The following is a 5,882-nucleotide window of genomic DNA, read 5'->3' on the forward strand; positions in this document are numbered from 1 at the left end:
TGCCCAGGCAGACAGAGGAGGCAACACAAATCTGGCAGGGAAAGCAGAGGGGATCACAAGGAGGTTGTTGGGATAGTCAAGAGTAGGGCTGGTGAGCTGGAGAGTTTAAGAGGATTATTTTCTGTCTGATACATCTGTTAGCAACTTGCCTATAATTCAGGTCAGTGAACCTGGAGACACTGATGGAGATCACCATGTGGTTGTGCACCCTGGAGGGTTGACCTCCACCTGCTCCTAAGCGTAGGGAGAGGGATTTGACTGTGTTCACTCACCACATCAGAAACAGAGGCAACATTAAAATGAAGAAGGAGAAATGGGAGTGTACAGCTTGCCCATCTGCAGAGCAGCGCACAGCCAGGAGCACCACAGAACTGGTTCTTGGGCTTGGAGATGTTGTGCTGCTCTGAGCTCATGGCTACCCAACGTGTTTTTGCTGTATTTCTTATATACCAGCACCAAGGGATGCTTGTCATTTTCATATTTCTAGGATGTAAGACTTAGAGTTTTACAGAGAGGTGATCTGGAGAGAAGCCATCATCTAGCTGGGTGTGAGCTGGACATAGGAGAGCCAGTGACATTTGGCAGAAATTCACTAACTCTGGAGACAACAGGCAAATTCTCCCTCATCCAGGTCCACCACCACCACGTTTTGCTGTGCTTCAAGGTACCTGTGGTTCAATGACCTGCTAGATGTGTGGAACTGTCAGTAAAGAATTCCAGTTAAAGCAGTGAGGTCTAGATGCTTTTGAAAATGGTCCCATTCCCTTCTCACCAAACTTTTCCCTGATCTGGGTAGAAATACATGGTGGAGGATGTGGACAGTGTTCCCCTGCAGTGAGAGCTGGAGCTGGCATGATGCAGCAGCAGCCCAAGCTCCTTGCTGGACACCACCAAAAAGCAGTCATCAATGAAAGCTTCATCACTGGTGAGGGATGAACCAGGTCACACAGTTTAGCTCCACAGGTGTCCATTCCCCAGCACCTTCAAAAGCAAAACACAACCACCTGGTTTAGAAGCAGTGACCTCCACAGACAAAGAGAATAAATCTGCCCTGTCCTGCTGGAGGCCTGTACGTTGAGATGCCTTGGTGGCATTCTGGGGCACTCTGGTCCCCAGGGGGTGAGGTAGGGAAAGGTTTAGTTAGCACTAAAGGTTTAGTTAGGTTGGGATGGGTTGGCAGTTGGACTAGATGATCTTAGAGATCATCTAGGTTATCCAACCTTAATATCATGATTTTATGATTCTAAGGCAGGAAGCATATGCACATGTTGGATGTCTCCAGGGAAGATACCCAGTGCCTAGCTGCCACTTCCAAGCAGAAGCTGTATTCTCTTGGAGATGACAGCAAGATGGAAACCAACAGGTGGCTTCTGCTAATCCAGCTATGCATAGGGCTGTTCCTCTTGGAGCAACACGCTGGTTCATGGCTTGAAGCAGTAACTGAGTGCCTGGTGGGAAGGGAGGGCCAACCCAGAGGTACAAGCAATGCACCTGAGAAACCAGAGGGGTGAAGCTAGGATCCACTCCTTCCCAGACCTCACTTAAGGGCTGGCAATAGAGGTGAGGATACCTGATATGATATCTGATGATCTCCACATACCTGAGGACCTTGCAGGCATTTCAAAGGTAAGCAATTTCTTTCTCTTCTTTTAGTTCCTACTGCTGTTGCGTTTGAGTGGATCAGTGCTTGCGGTAGCCAAGGATCTTGCTCTGCTGTCTTGTGCTTTCTGTTGTGTTTCACCTACATCTTTGCAGTGTAGCCTGTAGGTAGGAAAACATATTCTGCAGGTAGGAAAATTCCCACATTGTCTTTTACTCAGCAGAAAGCAACAACTCCAGGTCCTGACACAGCCAGGCAGGTGCTTGCTTGTTTTCGGACCTCTTTCTGATTTGATAGCTGGGGAGATTCACTGGCAGTTGCCAGTTACAACCACAAAGGCACCTTTTAGGCCATGACCTGAGCAGACAGAGCCATCACAGCTGGAAAAAAGAAAAGATAGCACACAGTCATTGCAAACCAGACATGCTCCAGCAGATCAGCTCGGGAGAAATTCAGACGCAATCTCTAGCAACCCAGAGCTCAGTGCCATCAGGACACTGCTGTGCCTGCAGTTACTGCAGCCACAGCACCCAGCAAACGTTTCTGGAGCTTGCTCACAAGAGGTGGAATTGGGCCAGCAGCAGCAGGAACGGACTGCAGGGGGATTACAAGCACAACCAGCCCCATTTCTGCCCTGTGGGGGGTGGCAGGGTACAACCCTCTCTTCTGGATAGGCTCTATGGATGGTTTGGGAGGGGCTGCTCTCACACTGTCCCTGTGCTGGCTGGGATAAGCCCAATGCTGAGCTGGATGGTCAGGTCTAGTTCCCAGACCCACATATCTGTGAGGGCAAAGCCACAGCCCAACACACAGAGACACGGCACGCAGGCACAGCTGAACGTTTAATCAAATCACTGGCACCCTGCGCCTGGCCAGAGCCTTCCTGATAGCACTCGAGGAGATGGAAATGTAACATTTGAATGAATGGCCCTTTAATTATGCTTTATCTGCCCTGCTCTTTCACTTCCCGCTGCAGAAAGCCAAGTGAATGTTAATGGGAAGGCGCTCCGCAGGGCAGCTTGCAACCTCACACCTGCTTGCTTTCATGCTGCTGGATGCCTGCACAGAGTATTAATTAAGTAATTACAGCAAAGGAGGTGTCCTCTGGTCTCCAGCCCGAGCAAAACGCTCCCTTCAAGGACTTTGGGCTCTGTCACATCACCTGCTGTCTGTAGAAACTCACTGTAAGCTCCTGAGACCAGTGCAAAAAGCAGGCAGGAGAGGCTGCAGCTTAGTCAGGCAAATGCAGCGTGTGAGCCGCAGACTGAAACTGGCTCTTCCAGGGATTTCATCCATGCAGAGGCTTGGCCTGACCTTTATCTTCTTTCTTTTTTTTAAGTGGTGGAGCATTCTCTGCTTGAAGAAAAATCCTATTTGAGCAGAATACAAAAGCCTTAGAAAAAGTCCCATAGCAAAACTTTACCAAGACTTTTCTTGCTACCCCCAGTTTTTGATGTACTCCAACCTGGCTGAACTGTCTTTGAGAGCCACAATGAGGGACATGCCACTCGAACTCCCTTTGGACCAGGCATGGTGATGGAGCAGTGCTACAGCTCTTCTGCTCCTGGAGAGTATGGGAGATTAAACCTACAGTGTGGGGGAAGGAATTGAGAATAAGCTGTTAGCCAAAATTTGATTTGAAGCCTCAGATAATTCACTGACTTCTGTTCTCTTTTAGCCAAATGAAAGAGAGAAGATGAAGAACACACACAAAAAAGTACTTGCTGGGGATTTTTTTAATTAATAGGGCAGGAAATCTTCAATAGGAAGAAGGGATTCACAAAGGGATCAAGGATCTTTGCCTCTTGAGAGAAAGAGTATGCCTTTGTATCAGCCTCCTACATGAGGGTCAATTACATCACTCTGACATTAGCACAGTGACATCATAGATCCCATAGGTAGAGGCATTTCTGTCTAATCCTGCTGCTAAGATGGGGTACCCCACTAAAATACAGGATACAGGTGGATCTGGCTGCCGATCCAGATCCACCGCACCTGATGTATGAGCATAAGTCTCACCCAGCACCTCGAGCCACTCGCTAAACCCGTCTGTAGGGCCTTTCTCATGCCCAAATAAAGTGCAGATGACTGAACTTGTGCTTCTCTAACCTACCTGCTGAGGCAGTAACCTCATGGTGTCCTGTGTCCACAGGAACTTGTGGAGGCTTTGGCTACCCTGGCTGCAGCCTGTGGATCCTGACCATTGAGAAACACTGTCTCCTCTTACACAGTCCCTGAGGATCAACCTGGACACTGTGGGAGGGAGGAAATAGGACTCCTGAATAATATGTTCCATTACTGACAATGTCTTTACTTCTTCCTAGGAGAACCATGACTCTGGGAAGAATATTTTCTATCCAGCCATGTGCATCCTGGAAAAGGGGATCTAGAGCTACAGATGGGACTCTCCAACAAACTCTGTGATATTCATCACCCAAACAGAGAAAAGAGGTTAAAAGTCATAAGAGCCAAAGCCAAGAAAACATCTCCTTTTAAATTAACGAATTCATTTACATCGACTCGTTGCCTTTTAAGCAAGGGGTGCCATTAGTCATGTTGTATGAGGTTGGTTAAAGAGCAGTGATCAGGATCATTACCTTTGGAAGGGAAATTAAAACCTGCAGCCAGACTGCTTGAACTGGAGAATTGCTCCTTTTCACGTGCACTGGTGTTTCCTCTGTTATCTTCTCTGAAGAATCTATGGCTTCAACATATCCCACCTTCTCTTTCTCCCATGAGCTTCTTGTAAATTAAGTCATTACTTTGGCTCAGAATGGCTGACATTGGCAAGCAACCAGCTAAGCCATTATCACAAACAGATAAGATCATAGACATAGATAACAATCATAGAAAAAACTTAGAAAGACTCATAGGCTCATAGAAAGGGACCTCTGGAGATCTCTACTTCCCATTCTGCCCTAGCTGACCCCCTAGACTCAAGTACCACTTACCAGGACATTGCAATTGTTGTGTTTTTCCTTAGTGAACTTCACCCTCCTGTTTTCAGACCACTTCTGCATTTTTACCAAGGCTACACGAGTTTTCATTCTCTTCCAACTGGCCATGGAATCATCCCCCTTCATTCTGTAAAATAGGAACCAAAACCCAAAGAAGGTCAGTCTTGCAACAGATCTATCTGAACAGCCCTTCTGGCTTGACATCAAGCTTGTTAAGAGCCCACTGAGAATAGTCCTACACCTATTGGCACCCCTGTCATCTTAGGAAACCTAGGGCTTATTTCCCTGGTTTGCTCAGAGAACATCCTGTTGCATTGTGTCAGGAGCCTTCGAGTCAATACATTTCACATCTATTTCTTCCACTAGGCTAGTTACTGTCAAAGAAAAAAAAATTGGTCTGATTTGGAATGATTCGTTTCTGACAAATCCCAGATGGTTCTTTTTCATCACCTACAGATATCATATGCACTTGTAAACTGAAGGCTTTGTACTTCCTTCTCTCTGATATCAAAGCCAGTCTGAACTGCTGATGCCATTTGCCCTCTCTTACATGGAGGAGAAGTGTGTGATTGAGTGACATCACTTGTGCTGAGGTATGATGTGGAGCACACAGGACCTGGACACAACACATGGCATAAGGGAACTAGGACAGCTATGGAGCAGTCCTGTCCTACTTCTTTGGGAAACACAGCGCTCTCACAGCAGTATTACTGGTGTGATAAGAAAGCAAGCTGTCAATGGAAAAGGTGCAAAGGGAACACAAGCACAAATCGGGCATGATTTACTGGATAAACGTTTTGAACTTGATGAAATTCATCAAGCTTTGGGTACTGTTGTTGTTTTGCTCATGCTCAAGCACCTACCCAAGCCAAGCCCCATCTCTTGGCAAAGAACCCAAGGACAGCTATGGCCCCAGCAGGAAGGGAGGGTCGCTCAGGTCCTCAGCAAGACATGACAGTGCCTGTATTCTGCTCCATTCCCAGCATGGGGATTTCACTGAGGAGCACAGCAAGACCCCTGTGTCACAGCAACGGTTGTGAATCCCCAAGGTGAAGCACTCCCAGGTAAAGAAACTCACCAGCTCCCAACTCCAATTCAGTAGCGTTCTTAAGTGCATCCTTATCCCTTCTTCACCAGCCTGAAAAGGTTGGCCAAGGTTGGCAGCTCTGATGATTCAGTCCTCAGAGAGCTGTTATTTTTCTTACAGCCCCAGCTGCAAGAGTCAGGGGATTACACGAGGCGCTTGGTCTTGAATGAAAATCACATCAGAGCCAAACTTGCGACTGCAGAGAAAAGCTGGAAACATGACTCCTAACAGCCCCCCC

At 47.3% G+C, this 5,882-nt stretch overlaps 2 long non-coding RNA genes across 2 annotated transcripts; both read right to left on the bottom strand.

Moving 5' to 3' along the window:
- Positions 1–811: 811 nt before the first annotated feature.
- On the bottom strand, positions 812–1,950 carry LOC122188578. The gene is made up of 3 exons (XR_006181615.1): positions 1,880–1,950; positions 1,601–1,761; positions 812–981 (listed from the first exon to the last, which is right to left on the bottom strand). It is a non-coding gene; the product is annotated as an uncharacterized LOC122188578 (long non-coding RNA).
- A 1,167-nt stretch (positions 1,951–3,117) lies between these two features.
- LOC122188579 lies at positions 3,118–4,256 on the bottom strand. The gene is made up of 3 exons (XR_006181616.1): positions 4,198–4,256; positions 3,714–3,853; positions 3,118–3,187 (listed from the first exon to the last, which is right to left on the bottom strand). It is a non-coding gene; the product is annotated as an uncharacterized LOC122188579 (long non-coding RNA).
- Between the last annotated feature and the right edge of the window lie 1,626 nt (positions 4,257–5,882).

Source organism: Lagopus leucura, unplaced genomic scaffold, assembly GCF_019238085.1.
Source record: "Lagopus leucura isolate 7727_CA_CO unplaced genomic scaffold, USGS_WTPT01 Super-Scaffold_100071, whole genome shotgun sequence".
NCBI lineage: Eukaryota > Metazoa > Chordata > Aves > Galliformes > Phasianidae > Lagopus > Lagopus leucura.